This window comes from Arvicanthis niloticus, chromosome 29, assembly GCF_011762505.2.
Source record: "Arvicanthis niloticus isolate mArvNil1 chromosome 29, mArvNil1.pat.X, whole genome shotgun sequence".
Taxonomy (NCBI): Eukaryota; Metazoa; Chordata; class Mammalia; order Rodentia; family Muridae; genus Arvicanthis; species Arvicanthis niloticus.
The window spans coordinates 20462597-20480438 of NC_133437.1; the positions used below are offsets into that span (position 1 = coordinate 20462597).

General features: G+C 41.2%; 1 long non-coding RNA gene across 1 annotated transcript; it reads right to left on the reverse strand.

Annotated features, from left to right (window-relative positions):
- Window positions 1-356: 356 nt before the first annotated feature.
- On the reverse strand, window positions 357-15647 carry LOC143440290 (uncharacterized). The gene is made up of 3 exons (XR_013108069.1): window positions 15573-15647; window positions 14239-14337; window positions 357-1149 (listed from the first exon to the last, which is right to left on the reverse strand). It is a non-coding gene; the product is annotated as an uncharacterized LOC143440290 (long non-coding RNA).
- Between the last annotated feature and the right edge of the window lie 2195 nt (window positions 15648-17842).

A 17842-nucleotide genomic window follows, 5' to 3' on the forward strand; every position in this document is an offset into this window, starting at 1 on the left:
CTGTGGTGGTAGGGACTCTGTGACACAAACCAAGCCCTAGTGCATTTTGCCTTGGTTGGCTGGAAACTTCGATGGGAGAACGTTCCTCTGGGTTACAAAGTGAAATAAATCACATAATGAGTAGCTAGAGTTTCCTTTCTGTTAAAATTTAATAAAAATGAACCATCAAGTTCAAAAACCTACACACACACATACACACACACACACACACACACACAGAAGGGAAGGAGGAGAGAGGGAAGGGGAGTGAAGATGGGGGAGGGAGAAAGGGGGAAAGAGAGACAAGAGGAAAGGGACAGAGGGGGAGAGGAAGTGCAAGAGAGAGAGAGAGAGAGAGAGAGAGAGAGAGAGAGCACATTGTTTTTAGGTTGTGGGTATGTTTAGTGACAGTTAAGCGACAGAGGACCCATGGTGCCTTCATAAGGCATTAGAGAAAGCTGAAGTCAACAAGTATAGCTCTTGAATGGGATTCTAGTATTTCTCTATCATAATAACTCTCTTCCTTCTCAAAGTCCTAAGGGTAGAGTTCTACAAATGACAGTATGGTGCTGGAGAGTTGGATCAGCTTTTATAAGTAATTGTATACTTATGGATTGTTCCACTAACTAAATCTTGGTCAGATTAATATTGAGGATCTAACACACTGCCTTGCTGTATGCGGAATCTCACTGTGTTCTTCCAGAGGACCTAGGTTTAATTCCCAGCACCCACATGGTGGCTGTCAACCATCTATAACTCCAGTGCCAGGGACACTGAACCCCTCTTCTGACATTTGTAGACACCAAGCTCGCATGCGCTGCACACATATATAGACAGACAAAACACTCATACACAGAAAATCATAAAATAATGAAAAGTTCAAAAGACAAATGTACGTTTTTGTTACTAAAATCTTCTTGCTGTGTTCTGGATTAAGCTTAGGGGACATACGTGGTGGTGCCAAGGCCTCCTGGTACTTCTAAGCCAGCAGCCATTTGTTACTTTGCTCTTCAATCTGAAGGTTCAGATACAGTAGGAACTTCTTGTTTTGGTTTCATGCACAGGGCCACTCGTGGGTATATTTGGTTTCTTATAGGTATGGCTTTGGCAAAGATGACCAGCAAGCATCATGGATGTTAAGGAATCCACACTGGGTAGCTTCTGTGGCACCTATAGTAAAAACAATAGCTAGAGCTGTGTGGTATGTTGATACTGACATCTTTATCGTTTCATGCAATAAATGTTCCCATTTTTTCACTTTAAAAGAGAACAATGAAAGAAAATGTCTTTCTTTCCCAGCAGCCATTATCAAGTGATAATCCTTGAGAGGGGTGCAAGCCCTTACTCCAGCATACTGCCTCCTGATCCTCCATCCTCTCCACGAGAGAATGTTTTGTGATGGTCTCCAGCTACTGTGACTTCAAGATAGCAATGGCCATATTGTGGCTAAAGAACAGAATTCCACCAAATTGACAAGCCCTGCCCTGGCTCTGCCTAGTTCAAATAACTTCTTGTTACAATAGTACATGACTTTGCCCTGTGTATGACCCTGCATATATATTTCACCTCCTAGGAATGATTGTCACTGCCTAAGACTCACCTAACCCCAATATGACTTCATTATAACTATCCATAGTTTTATCTACAGATGCTCTATTTCCAAATAAAGTTAAGTTCTAGTTCCAGGCAAAATTGGATGAGGGATGGTAACTACTTAGCTCCCTCAGAAGGTGAACAGCACCCTATATTATAGAGACCATTATAATTTATATCATTATCATTATTTTCAAGAAAGCAAACAGGACAGTCTCTTGCCTCCTTTTTTCCAATGGCAGCTTTGAAAGAGAAGACACTAGAGTCTACAGAGTGAGGTAGGAAATCACATGACACTTCCAGAGAGGAGACTAGAAGGGGGCAGGAACACCTGGCTGCTCACCACCTCTCCTCCCTGTGGGATTGGGCTTGGATTTTTACCTGCACTCACAGCTTGGAGATCTAAATGTTCCTATTGTCCCAAAGCCCATCTGAATTCCCACTTGGAATTCTGTCCAGAGCAACACGACACCAGATCAGGCAAAGGAGCTGTATTTGTACCCCATTTTGCTTTGCAGTAAGGACACAAATAAATCATTGATGCAGGTATGACTCAAACTGCTGAGTAATCAGACTGCTTCCGCTCAAAGGATAAGAACAAGGACTCTTGCAGGGTACCGCAGCCAAGAACTTGACGTTAGAGGCTATTATAGACCAAGGGAATTTGTTCTCACCTGACTGCTATTGATGGCTCCTCCTGGATGGAAGCAAGGGAGAAAATTTTTTAAAAGTATCTTTGCTTTGTCTCCTCGCCAAATCTTCAGATTATCACTAGAGAACTTTAGAAGCTTTAAGAATCCTTGAAAATAAAATCATATCATTCTGTCCTGGTCACAGTGGTAGACAGGAGGACCAAAAGTTACTTGGAGATAAACGCAGCATTTCAATGGCACTTTCGGAGGCACCGTTACACTTTCATTCAGTCGTCAGAAAGAAATGGGCCTTGAGTTTCATTCGCAGAAGTTAATTTTCTGTACTTTGTATTTCCTAGCGGGATCTGGCCACCCGGAGAGTCTGAGTGATAATTCCTGCCAAGATCTGCTGTCCTGGCTAACAGTCATCTTCACCGCAAGACTATAAACGATACTTTAAGTAAGGATTTATTAACATTGGCTCTCAAGTCTAGATAATGGTTCTACACCTACGATTTATGCCTAAGGGTGGGGCAGTAGACAGGAAGCACGGCTTCCTTGAGAGGGTGACATGAGATTACGTCACTACGTTCTGCAGATAGATGTGTTATTTATTGCAGTTTGGAACACCATTTACTGCTCACTCTGTACAGATCAGCTCCATACTTGGCATTCTGGGCAGCGGGCCCGTCCTCATAATTCTGACACATACACTAACATGAGAAGTTCTAGGGCACTAGAGGTGCTGGGCTGTCACCGGATCAGTCACTCTCAGCCTGTTTTTCAAACATTGTGGCCTTTCCAACCATTGATTCCAAGTGACCCAGATCAGAAATACCTCAAAGGTTTCAGTCAGTGAGCTAGGATTTCCAAAGACCTATTGTTGGACAACGAAATCTGCCAGCCAACAGAAATGGTATTTGAATACACCGGATGTTAATCACCTGAACACATAGGACACTGTGAAAGCATAATCAAATTGTAGCTATTAAACACCCACCCCTAAGATAGAAGCATGGGTTTGCTTGGGTTGTAAGGCCTAATCACACTTTAAACATATGCATGCTTGCACAAGTTCTTCACCCCAAAGTATCACGAGCATGCTATTCATAACAGTGTATCAAGTCACGACTTTTATTTCTTTTCATTTAAATGAAAGACAAATAGAAAGTTGAGTTCTAAGCAAAAACAAATTTCAAAACAGAATTTCAAAAACAAAGTCTGTAATCTCACTATTGGACTATTATTTAATAAATTGTATATATTTTATAAATTATATAATGATTACATAAATTGTATAATGTTTATGTAACTTGAATGATTTATGTAGACAATTCCACGGAAGAGCAGATTGGGGGTCAGTATTTAAGTTGAAAAACTAAGTCATTATTTTCTAAATTCTGGAAAACATAGAGGGTCACAGGACTTCATTAACTATAGAGAATGAGAACAAGGGCCTCGGGCTCTGCATTATTGGAATTTCCCAAATACATGGAAACCATGTACTGAAATGTCCAAGCTGAAATGCTAACTGAATCAATAAAGTAAAGCTGCAGATAAACACACGGGGCATCGAGAGTCTGTAGAGGAGCAGGAAGAAGAGCTTGGGAAGAAGTGTGGCCCCGCCTCATTTTGGGATTAGCTGTAAATGACTTTGCTACTGACAAAGCCTATGAAGAATAAATGATTAGATCAATAAAGTGTGATAGAACTTTGTGATGCTTCAAACTCTTACACATAATACTCAAGATCCTACTACCAATTCTTTGTGTAGTCTTTGACAGCTGATCCAGGTCAATCTGCATGAACTGCATACATGGTAACAAAGGATTAGATGGTGGCCAAGGCCCTGTGAGCCCTGAAGGCCCAGTATTCCCTGTGATTTTTTTTTTATTTAAAACATTTGACTTTTTACATGAGAATTATACTTACACCATTTCCACTTCCTCCATCTACGCCCTCAAAACTTTCTCATGTCTCCTCACACTCTCTTAAAGTCATGGGTAGGCATATATTTTTCACAACCTACTTTGGTAAGAGTTCAAACTCCCCTCTAGCCCACCACCCACCAGAGGTAGTGGAAAAGAAAGGTTATTAGGATATGGGGGGGGGGGGCCTGTGTAGAAGTAGTTCTTTGTAGCAATTCCAGTCTTCATTGTTCTCAGTCCAGTCCATAGCAAATGCCAAACATTAATCAGCAGCTGGGGATCAGTCCACTCAGCAGACATCACATACGAACCAACAAACGCACTTCAACCCAGAGAAAAAGACTTGCCTATTGGTCCCAGTTCCAGAAAGTGACTTGAAGCCACAGGAGTCTCACAAGAAGTTCTTTGGTGAGTATCTCTCTATGAAGTCACCTCAAGCGAAGCTCAGCAACACAATGTAAGGCGAACCAATACACGCATGTCACCAGCGAAGACTAGAGAGGCAGGGCAAAGCAAACCAATGCTCAAGCCCCCACTGCCTGCGGGGTCATATTTATATTCTTTCTAAACATCACGCGTTCTTCCTTTCCTGCATTTGCTACGACTAAACATTCTTTCACCTGTCTGCCCCAGCAAAACATCATTATAATCTATGTCTCCAAAGAAGCCAGGAATTTCCACTTTAGTCATGACCCTTTATTCTTTAATTATTGCGTTTTACACACACACACACACACACACACACACACACACACACACACACACACACACGAGGGTATGTTTAATGTTGTAAATATGTACATATAGGGCTGTCCACTTGAGATGGGATAATTTATCAAGAGATCATCCCTATAGAAAAGTGATTCTCCATCTCTCAGCATCCATGAATTCCTTTTCCCATCTAGGGTTGGGATCTTGTGAAATTTCCCTCATCTACTCTGGCATGTTGACTGATGTTTTTCTTTTCCGATCTTGTTTAGGTAGCCATATTGTTGAGATTTCACTGGTATAATTCCCCAGTCCTCCATTATGACATCTTGAAATCTTGGCAGGAGTCCTGGCCCTTTGGTCTTACAATCTTTCTATCCCATCTTTCACAATGTCCTGTGGGTCTTAGCTTTAGGGTTGTGTTGTAGGGTTGCGGTATGAATGGACCAGTTGAGGCTGGATACTGCACCATCAGTTGTTCTCTGCATTATGACCAGAGGTAGATCTTTGTACCAGTTTCCATCTGATACAAAAAGAAGTTTCTTTGACGAATAATGAGAGCTGCATTTATATGCAGATGTAAGAATAAGTATTTAGAATGCAGTTAAAATTTATATTGATCTAGGAAAATGACAATTATAAGTTCTCCTTTATAGTCCATGACCTCTCCAGCTATGAGTATTGATTAGGTTTACAGTACCTATTTAGTGGGCCTCAAATCTAATTAGATGGCTGTTGGTTACTTCCAAGATTTGAATGTCACTATCACACTGTTGGAGATATCTTTCCAGAATAGTCACTGGAATCACTGTTGTGGACTTTAACAGACAGGACTATAAATTGTTTCCCTCCACTAGCAGCTTCCTTATACCTTTCAGATATTATAAGAGCTGGCCCTCAGGTAGGAGGTTTCCAGGTTCATTTCTGTTTGAGTTCTTCAAGCCCCATGTCCAATGTATGTGAGTCATATCTTCAAGTTCTGAGAGGCAACCAAGGGTAACAGCAATATCCTGTATTGTTTTGGGAATCCCTAGGACTCCCTCACCAACAATTAAGGATTTTTAACTCTAGGTACTGGAGGTTTTGTTAGGTAGTCTATGGCTTTAGAGGCATCATTATCCCCACAATGATCTAATAGCATCTAAACCATATGGTTTTTTTTTTCAAACATCCTTAATGTTATTTTTTCCTCGATCTCCCACTCCTTTGGTATTACCTCCCTCCCCAGTTAAAGCCCCATTTTTTTCTTTCCCATTCAAAGGACCTTTGCCCTATCTCCCTCTGTATAGCTCCTCCCCAACTCCCACCCCCTAAGCTCCCTTTCAACTAGCTTCATCAGCTTCATCTTGGAACAGGAGAACAATTGTGGAGACTGAAATTAGAAAAACAAACATGAGATTTAAATCCAAATTCTGTTTCTCAAAAGCTGCTTAATTTAAAGAAAGTGCTACATTAATTGGACTCTGAATTTTTAACTTCAAGGTGACAAGAATAAGAGCAGTCCACACTGTGCTCTAGAACACAGTTCTAACACATACAAAGTACCTACTCAGCTCAGTGCCTGGCGCTTGGTGCCTGGTTGCCCAAGCCCTGGACTATCCTGTGCCAGTCCCCCAGTCTGATTTTCTGCACATCTTTCAAACCCTGGGTAAATATCCTTTTTCTACCACGCAAACACAGCGATCTTGTATCCAGTTGGCTTTCTGTTTACTTGCCAGAATGAATTTCTAACAGATAATGAGCTAGTTTGAGATCAAAGAGAAAGGCTGCACAGTTCTGCACACAGAATCCTGGCTTTGCTGTGGCAGCAACAGACCACAAGGAAAACAGATTTCATAGTTTGGAAACCATCGGAGGCAGGAAGAGAGCATTACAGTTCTGGGGAAATCTCAAGGCCAAAGAACAAGAAACAAATGAAAATAAAACCTGTGTCAAATGAAAGAAATTGAAGAGTTCATGTCACATGGACAGAAGCACAAAAGGTGAAGGTGGGAGAGATGACCAGCTCCTCCAGACAGAGAGATTGATAGCCCTTACCACGGAGTCTTCCATACTAACTCAGAAGCCCCAGTCTCCTTCATCCATGGCTCTAACATTCCTGAGCCTACCGACTTATTCAGTGAAAGATCCAGATTTCTAATCTAAGAGCAAGTTGTTAAGAACTGGTATGGTGGTACACTCCTGCTATGCCAAGAGTGGGAGGCCATTATTGGTTCAGGACGGGGGAGAGCATTATTAGAATTGTTCATTATTTTAAACATTTGTACTAATTACGTGATTGGTAGGACTTCATGTGAGACAGAGCTTTGGAAAACTTCCTTTGTAACTGTCATGATCAACTGCCCAAGTCTTGTAAATGAACTCTCGGTTCTAACATGTATATAAATGTACATACATATGTATATATACAACTAGAATAAAATTATTCTTTTAAAAAGTATATATTTATATATATGCTTATATATACATGTCTTAGTATATATACATATATATGTATACATAATTTTAAAAGAATTTTTTATTATTTGAAATTTTTAAACTTTTTAAAAAATAATTTTGTGCATGTGTGTTGTTTGCATGCATGTACATGTGTGTGTACAGATACATGTGTATGCTTATGAAGGCTAGTGATCAGTGTTGGATTTCTTCCTCACTTACTGTCCACCTTATCTTTGAAGACAAGGTCTTTTGAAGATCCCCCATCTCACTGATTCAGATAGACTTGCCAGGTAGCCAATCCCTGGGATCCATCTGCCTCCTTTCCACAAGCTCTGAAACTGCTGACATAGGCTTCCCTGTTTGGTTTTTAGTGAAGTACTGGAGATCCAAACTCAGGTACTCACACTTGTGTAGCAAGCACTTTACCCAATGAGCTGTCTTCCCAGGCCCCTTACCTCTTCTCTGTTTGTCTCTCTTTGATGGGATCTGTTGAGTTCTGTCACACCTTTTAAAATTTGAGTGTACTAAGTCATATTTCTAATTAAACTGATAGTTCTTCCACTTCGTGATCAAGTGAATTGCGTTTTCCAGAGTCAAGTAAAATATTACTCTGATATTCCTTCCTTATTCATTGTTTCCCTGGGGTTAATTACCTTTAGGTCTTCCATTCGATTTGGGTGTCTGTGCTTCCATTACCTGTGAACAACTGTCAAGTGCTTCTCACTTCAATTTCCCACATGGTCAATGCTGTCAGGTAATCTATCAGTCTGATTTCTCCCCTGGAGTCTTCCTGCAAAATCCCTGACCTGGTGAGCAGGCTGTACCACAGGCTCCATGGGCTGCTGGCATTCAGGGAACACTTCACTATAGTAGCTAAAGGAATTTCCTCTGTGGTTTATCTTCATCAGCAGGTAAAACAACCAGCCCCAATATTGCCTCAGATGATCAACCTGTAGACTGGTCCCTCCATACGCTTAGGAAATGAACCTAGTTACAAAATTTTAAAGAACGTAGAGCATCAATTTGTAGCCTCCGGAGTCTCTTAAGATGTTTGGAATCTTTCTTAGTTCTTAATACTTTGAATGTCATTGGTTTCAAATCTCTGAAATAATTCAGCCTCTTTCCTAATCTTAAAAGTATCTTAATTGTCCTAAATGCTCCATGAACCCTTCCAGCCTTTGAGAGGATCTCTCAGTTCCAGGAAACTTGACAATGTTTTTCCATTTTCTTTTCTCTGTTCTCTGGTAATGAAACTCCGTGAATTTAGTACTGAACTTTCTAAACTTAACATTTAATTTGCTTGTTTTTTTTTTTTTATCAGTGTTAGGAATTTTGTATCTTTTGTTCTTTCTGAAAACGTCATCTTTACCTTCCAGTCCCTCTCCTGAACTTTAAACTCTTTGTTTATGCTTTAAGTTCTAGACAGTCTCTTCTCGTTCTCCATTTTTCCTTTACTTTTGGTTTTTTCCAGTATCTTATTTCTACCCTTCCCCCCACCCCATTCTGTAGCTCTGGTTGTCCTAGAACTCACTATATGGCCTCAAACTCACAGGGATCTCTTTGCCTCCAAGTGCTGGGATTATGCCTGACTGCATCTTACTCTTGTTGCCCAGGTGCATTGTTTTTAGTCTTTCTGGAGTTACCAACAACTATATTTTTAATAGTTTCTTTTGCATTTACACTGTCCCTCTTTCTAGTTTGTTAATCACGACATTAGGGTTCATTTAGAAGGTATCTTCAAGTATTGTCTGTTAACAGTAAGTACCGGGGATTAAAATGCCAATAAGATAATCTGTATGAATAATCCAGCTATACCAGTAGAAGATGCCATAGTCAGTTTCTGTTGTCAACTTGAGACACCTGAGAAGAAGGAGAATCAAATAAGGAATTACATTCAACAAATTGGCCTGTGGGCATGGCTATGGGGCATTTTCTTGATTGATTATTGATGTAGGCGGGTCTAGTCCACTATAGGCAATACCATTTAAGGCATCCACATGCTTTCTTGCTCTGTTTAAGAAAGTAGCTGAGTATGCTGGAGGAAGGACACCACTAAGTAGATTTCTTACATAGTTTCTGCTTTAAGCTCCTTCCTTGATCTCTTGTCTTGGCTTCTCCTGATGACGGACTCTTAACCTGCAAGATGAAATAAACTCTTTTTCTCCCAAAGTTGCTCTCGGTCACGGTATCTGTCACAGCATCAGAGGACAAACTAAGACAGATGATCCTTAGTATTCCTTATAAAGGTCTATGTTTTTCTTGAGAGGAATAGCCAAAAGTCATTATCTGTGGGTTCTGAGTTGGTCATTTGCATCTTTAGCTGCCATCAAACCTTGCAATTATAGATGGTAATTGTGCTTCTCCATTTTGCTTCGCCTTTGGGGTGCTAGAACTCCTCTCGGGGAGGCAAAATGCAGGGGCTCTAGGCTATGTCCTTTTGTCCCCATTGGGGTGTCTTTCCAGGACAGGAACCTGGTCAGGAGCAGATTCAAACACCTACTTTTCTCAATTACAAGAATTGCTGGGGTTCCTTAATCTGCTCAGCCTTCCCAGTTTTTCTGTCTGATGACACGGGTCCACTTGTCCCACAGGATACTCTGTGGGGAGTCGGTCAAAGGTCTCACTATGTGCAAGTGCCCACATGGCACTGTACTGGAGCATGGACTATGACTGCAGGGTCCTGCCTGGTGCCTAGAAGATCCTTGCTTAAAATCCGACTTTACAATTTAGCAGCTTTGTTATTTCACAGGAAGTAGAAAGAAGATGATAATTAAAGGTGGGAAATAGCAGTACCTGTCTCCTATTATAAGGGTATTTATAAGGGTATTATAAGGGTAAAAATCAAGGGAAAGTATAAGGGAAATACTTAGGAGAATACTGGCAACCCTCTCAGCAAAGCAAGTACAATCAGCTTTAACAAAGGCAATAGTAACATAGATAGATAGATGATAGATAGATAGATAGATAGATAGATACATAGATACATAGATAGATAGATAGATGGATGATAGGATAAGTTTTATATCTATATCTACACACACACACACACACACACACACACACACACACACACACACTTATATATGAATGATAAGAAGAAGGAGTGATTTAGCCAGAAAGGAAGGGATGCTGACCATGTGGTTCTTAAAGCTGCACATGTGCATTAAGGACCAAGTGTGATTGCACGGTTGTTTGAAATGGTTTGGCATGGAGAAAAGGCTCTTGGCACAGCCACTCACCCTTACTGTTATCCCTTTGTCCTTGTAATTGCTGTAAGGACTGCTATTGAGGTAGCAGAATACTATAGGGGATGACTGCTTGCATTCAGGGTGCATTGCCTAATTATCTCCAGAAAGACAAGAACAAATGTCTAGTCACCCCAGATAGGATACCAAATCAAACTTGGTGAACCAAAGTGGGCTTATTGGGTTTACCTCAAGGGACTTACAGGACCTTGGATGATGCATGTGCACATGAGTGCATGAGTGTGTGATGAGTGTGTGTGTGTATTTACCAGTTAACATAGACTCACCAATGAACATAAATGTAAATATTACATGAAGATTTAAAAATCAGTGTCTGGTTCCTTCTGGCATAAAGAACCACTCACCAGACATTAGGGAGCAGCAATCTGCTGATCACAGATTCTAAAATGAATTCTGATTTTCCTAACAGTTCCTTAAGCTTGAAGTATCGGAGAGTCTCTTGATACTTTCTCCTCTCCGCCTACAGAATAAGGATGTCTCATCTGCTGCCCAGACTGTTCAGCTTCTGTGCTTCCCTTAATATTTGTAATCAAAGTAAAATACAACTTACTTCAATGATGGACTATATTGTTGAAGTGTAAGTCGGATAAACCCTTTCCAGGTTGTTGTTGGTCATGGTGCTTCATCTCAACAAGGGCAACCCTAACTAAGACAGCCCTGTAGGATACTTTGGGAGACAGATTTCATTACAAAGAAAGGAAAACAGTCAGTGAGGATCTGTGGGACCGTGAAAGGGAGCCTGGTTTCTGGTTGAGTTAGGTTTGAAATCCCGGTGAACCCACGGGATCCCCTGCAAGGGACGGTAGGCGTTTTGCCACGATCCCAGACTCCAGGCTCCTGACACGAGGCTTCCGTAGATTTGTGTGTTTCAGTCATGTAAGGGCAACACCCCTACTAGCCACTCCACGGGTAGAAAACTTGACCACAAGTCGCATAGCCTCAAGACAGATCTCCATATTAATGAGGTACCTAAAGACCAGAAGCGCTTAGCCAATTAAACTTTCCTTCCCAGACCCTCCTCCCTGCAAAAGGTATTTAACCTCAGGCCAGCCCTGAAAAAGGGATGTACGGTTTCTCATCTACTGTCCTCCAATGACAATAAAAGCCTTAAAACCATGGACTGTTCCTCTTTCATCAGGATCTCCCGTGAGAAACAATGAAGGAGGCCTTCCTTCACCTACAGAGCTGCCATCTAATCTCCCGCAGAAGACCTCATTGTGTTCCCAGCCAGTGTCCACCAACCCAAGCAAGCCGCCCACGACCAAGCCAAACCAAGTTGCTACAAGCTAAGGACTCTCCCCAAAGCCTTGGGCCAGTTCAACCCATGGGCACCCCACTTTGTTCTCAGCTTTTCAGCGGCCTCCAGTGGCACCTGGGTGCCCAAGAGCCTGGAAACCATACAGTCGCTGGCCACCCTGCAGGCCCAGGGACCCCCAAGCCAGCCTCAACAGTCCCCAGGACCTCAGACTGCGCTCTTCCACCCCCGGAGCGGTGTCCCACAGCTTCCCATAGCAGGACACCTGCCCAGCACTGGTGTGGGATGAAATGCAATTAAACTCCCGCGTCTCGCCTCCCCAAGCTGAGCGGCCCTAGCCTCGCTTCCTGGCAGGGCAGACCCGCAACTTAACCCAAGGATCCACTGAATCTACTGGTTTATTTCAAATTGTGTCATCAAGCAGTGGGGAAAACAATAGGCATTCAAGCCCAGCAGGCATGGTGAGCATTGGGCCCACCTAACCTAGCTTGTAGAGTTTTATTTTATAAAGATAGATTTATCTAAACAAAGCATGGGAAAATATTAACATATGTCAAACCTGGGCTGATGATAACAAAGTTACGAATTGGTGTATATTTAGTTCTTCTATTTGAGGAGCTTTATAATGGAAAACATTTTAACTTAAACTTTAAAATCTGACTGTGAACAGCATCTGGTACAATAGTCTTCGTGCTGATTTGTATAAAGAAATCAAATTCCAGGCTCAAATCATTCTGAGCAGATTGTTTTGTCTTCCAACTAGCATATTCATTTTTAAACAATACATGTAAAAATAAGGTTAAACATATTAATGGGATCCTGTGTGATTTTTGCTGTAAGTACATATTGTATAACGATTAAATCAAGGTAAACATGGTTAGCATATTTATGTATATCATAATATCTTGATAAATAAAATATTTATCATTTATTTATGATAAAAAATCCTTCAGAATCATTTTTTCAGCTTTTTGAAATTTACAGTACGTTATTGTTCCCGATAATCACCTTATTGTACAAGAGCACACCAGGATTTCTTGATTTTTATCTATGTATCAGCAGGCCTATTATTACCTACATGAAAATCCATCGAAACATTAAAGACATTTATAAGTCAAAAGATACAGATCAGTTTTAGCCATATGAGCCTTCCTTGTGTATTAGGCATCTACTATCTCTGGCTTCTGTCTATTTAGTTCAGGGGAAATGTCACCCAGTCATTCATCAACCGTTCTCCCAAGTGCCTTCAGAAGGAGGTAGTTCTACATCTACTGAGGACCTTGCCCTAAATATTCCCCCCACCCTAAATTTCCATTCATTATGCTTTATCCCATATCTTCTTTGGGAAAAACTTTGCTACAAATTATGTGTCTGACCAGGATTTTCAGGACTTTTCTACTTGATGCTAAAATTCTAGAGCTCTTGAACAAGCCTTCTTCCTGCTCCTATGCTCTGTGCCCAGAGGTAGCTGCCTACCCTCCATAGGTACCCACCCATCACTCAATGTTCTTGTCCTTCCCAATTGGTTAGAGAACAAAAGAAAGTCTTGCCAGCTGCTTTCCCCTCCTCTTTCCTGAGACCTCATCCCCAATTATCCTGGACTCTTGGGAACTCCAGAGACTGAACCACCAATCAAGGAACATATACAGACTGGGCCTAGGCCATCCACATATTTAGCAGATGTGCAGCTTGGTCTTCATGTGGATGCCCCAACAATTGGAGATGGGGCTTACCCTGACACTGTTGCCTGCCTGTGAATGCTATTCACCTAACAGGGCTGCCTTGTCTGGCCTCAGTGGAAGAGGATGTACCTACTCCTGCAGTGATCTGAAGAGCCAACTCATCTGAAGATGAGTTGGTAAGCAGAGGGGACTTCTCCCTTCTCTAGAATACGTTTGGTCATAGCTACACTTTGGAGCAATAAGCTCTCAGATATGCATATATATGTGTATATGTATATATATATGTGTAGATATGCATATATATATATATATGGCCTAAGTCCAGTCTGTATATGTTCTTTAATTGGTGATATATATATGTATTTATGTATATATACATATATATATACATATATGTGTATGTGTATATATATATATATGATCAAGGGTGAATAAATATACATATTCTCACATTTTCAATCACAAATGCATTAAAACACTCAAATTATCCTTTATCCTATTGTTAGCTTGATTTTGTTGCCTTGAATTTGCTACATTGTTTACCCCCTACTAGTTACAATGTTTTCTTTTAAAACAATCGGTTGTGCTGGGAAGATTCCGTATATAGTTTGTGCCACAGAATAGGTTCATTGGTATCTAGTTCTCTGCAGTGTATCTTGTCCATCCTTTAGGTGAGTCTGCAATGCAGTCAACATTCATGCTTACATACATCAACCCAGTTTTGCACTGTAGAATAAACAACTCCCTCAACATTACCTGTGGATCGTCTGAGAAAGAACTGGCATTCCTTTGGTGGACAGGAGGAGCTCTAGTCTTTGACACAAAGATGTTGCTTCTGTGGGATGTTATTCAGCTCTGTAAAAACAAAGCACATTGTTTGTCATGAGTTAGAATAGTCTCTAATTATGCTCAGTTTGATATCAATGGCATAAAAGCAATCATGGTGCAATCAAGCAAGACAGCAGTGCTTGCAGGTTCCACTTGGTTTTCTAAATTACCACACTGCTAAAGGCTGAGAAGTTCCTAGTATTACCGGAAGGCCAGTCATAACTCCATTTATCAGGTCCCCTCTGTGTGTCTGAGAAGTTGCTGTTTGTCCCTGGGGAGCACGGTTAACTCAAGGCTGTTAACAGTTTCTCCTTTCCCAGAGATCTTCTAAAGGTTGGGCATCATCTTCCCGGGGCTAAATCCAGAGCCTAATCTGGACTCAGGAAGCCTGGCTCTTTAAAGATGTACTTTCAGTGCAGAACCGCCCACATGGAAAGTCCCCGGTCTATTCAGATTTTGCCATTTCTTTCATATAGCTGGATTTTCAGACTGCCTGGGAAATGATATCATTGTGAAAATGCATTTGAATAGACTGCTCAGGGCTTTTTTTTTCCCACTCCATTGCAGTATAGACTTGAGTGCACCTGAAAGAAATGGGTTCTCTGAAATCTTTTTTAAAATAGATAATATGCTTTAAGAATTGAATAAATATGCTAATAAAAATAATAGCTCAACCCTACACAAAGAGCTATAGGCAACTGAGGAAGGCTGGGAGCTGGGGAGGTGATCTTCTCTGGGGAAGAGCACACCTGTAAGTTGTCCGGTGCCAAATGGTCAGCCCTGAAAACATACATACAATTAACATTATACAGACTGAGCAGGTTATAGTTAGGGTGTGTGTGTGTGTGTGTGTGTGTGTGTGTGTGTGTGTGTGTGTGTGTGAATGTGAATAAATCATCACCATTGGGTCTCAACAAAAACGGAGCCACCACTCAGTCTAAAGCCAAACAGATCTTGAGGCAGACAGGGACACTGAATTATGTGAAAATGCAAAATCCTTTTTTAAAAAATTTATGTGGATGATGCTTTAGTGTTTGTTCCTTTGGCCTTTGTGGGCATATTGCATAAGTAAATGTCCCAAAGCCTACCCATCCTCTCAGCTAAAACAGACCTCATAATCTGAGCACATTACCCCTGTATTCTTCTCTTGAGTTTGTTTACGTCCTATTTTACTTGGAGTTTTTCAATTTTGCCTTGTTTGAAGTTATTCTATTGTTCATCTCATTATTTCTACCAGACTTTAACATTAACTTTTTGCTAACCTGTTTGAATAAATGTGTAGGCCGCCTCCCCGACTCGGCGCTGGCTTCCGGTATGATCTACTGGTAAACAAGTGCACTGCGCATGCGATCACCCTTGGGCCAACTCAGTTTGGTGCCAACCCCTCCCGAGTGGGATATGCTAATGAAACACTGCAATTCTGACCAATTGTGCTCCTCCACGCGCACCCTCCCACCGGGGCTGAGCATATAAGCAGCTCGCTCTGGGTGTTCAAGGTCCCGGGTAAATGATGAAGGAAGCACTTCAATAAAGGTGTTGGGAAGGATCCAGTTGTTCGTGTCTTTCCTTGCTGGTCGAGGGAGGGCATGACAAAAATGGAAAGGAATTCCATCTTTTCTGTCCTCAATTCCGGGATAAATATCAGAGCTTTACCTAACCTCTGGATATTTAACAGAAGTGTCCAGCAGCATATACGAACAGTGATTAGTGGGTCCCAGTCTTCTGTCCTCATATTACTGGATATCCTTTTTCCTGAGGCATTTGGTGGCAGAGAAGGCCCACTGCTATTCTTAATTAAGCAGATACGATTTTCTTTTTAACACTATGCATGTGTCTAAAATACCCGGAAGTTAGAATTTTTTTGCTATGCATTTATTTTCTGATCTTGTCTACTTTATTTTGCCAGAACTTTTAAAATAATATCTTAGCTAACATTTTCTTATTATTTTGAGAATTTTATATATGCACAATATAATTACATTTCACCCCTTTCAAGATGGATAAGCAGTTGTCTCTCTAATATGATGTGAAGATTTTGGGGGATACACTCAAGAGTGATTTAACTGGATCCTGTGGGCAGGAAAGGTAAGGTCTAGAAAGAGGAAGCAAATATGATTGAAACATCAAGTAAACTCACAGAGAATTCATAACAGTTCTTAAAAACACATTATATACATAACATACATATCAGATACAGAAGAAAAACACATTATATACATATAGATGCATATCTGAAATATATATGTGTGGGTATATACATACGTATACATACACATACACACACATACATCATATACACATACACATATACATATGAAGATACAGAAGAAAACTCATTATCATGAGCTGAATCTCCCAGATAAAGCCTGTGTTTTGCTTTTGCCACTCATGCCAGGAGATGCCGGGCAGAGGATGGAGTACTGAGACTGGCTGGAAGGAAGTGGGGGTATGGCCCCTGGAGCAGGCCGACGGCACCCATTTGACTTCCGGCTGCCAGTGCCCCGCCCTAAGACTGTGCAACCTCATCTCGAATCCCCGTTCCCTCTCACATCACCATGACCCCCGACCTTCACATTACAACTTTACAGCTTTGGATCAGTGAATTTAGTGAAGAAAAGCTGTTCATATAAATCCTGATACATAAACTCTTTAATATTTCATTGTCTTCCCTTTGTGATGTGAGTACTTTCTCTTTGGCAAGCAGCTCACTCTTAGTCTGGTCCATTATTGACGCAGGGGCCCCTACAGTCCTGTTCCCCTCCAACCTCCCTTCCACACAGGAGGCCATGCTCATTTTAGGTAATAAACCTCAGTTACTCTCTCCCTTTAGATGTTAAATGCCCTTCTGAGTCAGGAGGAATCTGCCTTAACCCTTTCTCTCCTACCTCGTCATTCTCTCAAGTCCTTGCAAAGGCCCAGATTTCTTCCTTTAGCTGTTTTAAGAACCTCTAGATTTCCTTCTAAACTTAGTACCAGCTGGGCTATGAAGCCCTCTTCGCTGCCTGGCCCTTTGTGAATCTCTCTCATGGACATTATCTTTTTTTTTTGTACCCTCACTCTTATCCCCCTGCATCATAATGACACTTTACATCCTCATTGTCCATCCCTGGAGAGCAGAGACTGTGGTATTTGCTTCCATTGTAGTCCTTTAGCGTGGTGCCTGGCACACACCACACACCACTAACATATTCAGAATAAATGAAGCCCTGGTCCCCACTCTGAACAGACAAGTGTCCCTAGGACAGATAAAATGGGAGCTGGGGGAGAGAGGGAAGATTTCTCAAGATTAAAATTTGTTGCAAGAGGAGAAAACAAAGAAAGAATGGGGTACCTTTGCCGTAAACAGGAAGCGGGCATTCCAAATATGCATGATACACTTCCCATGTTTAAGAAAAATGCAAAAGCCAAAAATCAGAGCAGGTGCACTTTCTATAATCACAAAACTCAGAAAACTGTACAACTTGACTTTAAGCATGCATTTTGATGTCAACTCCAACCAAATGTCAAATGATTGAATTAGCATTTCTGTATA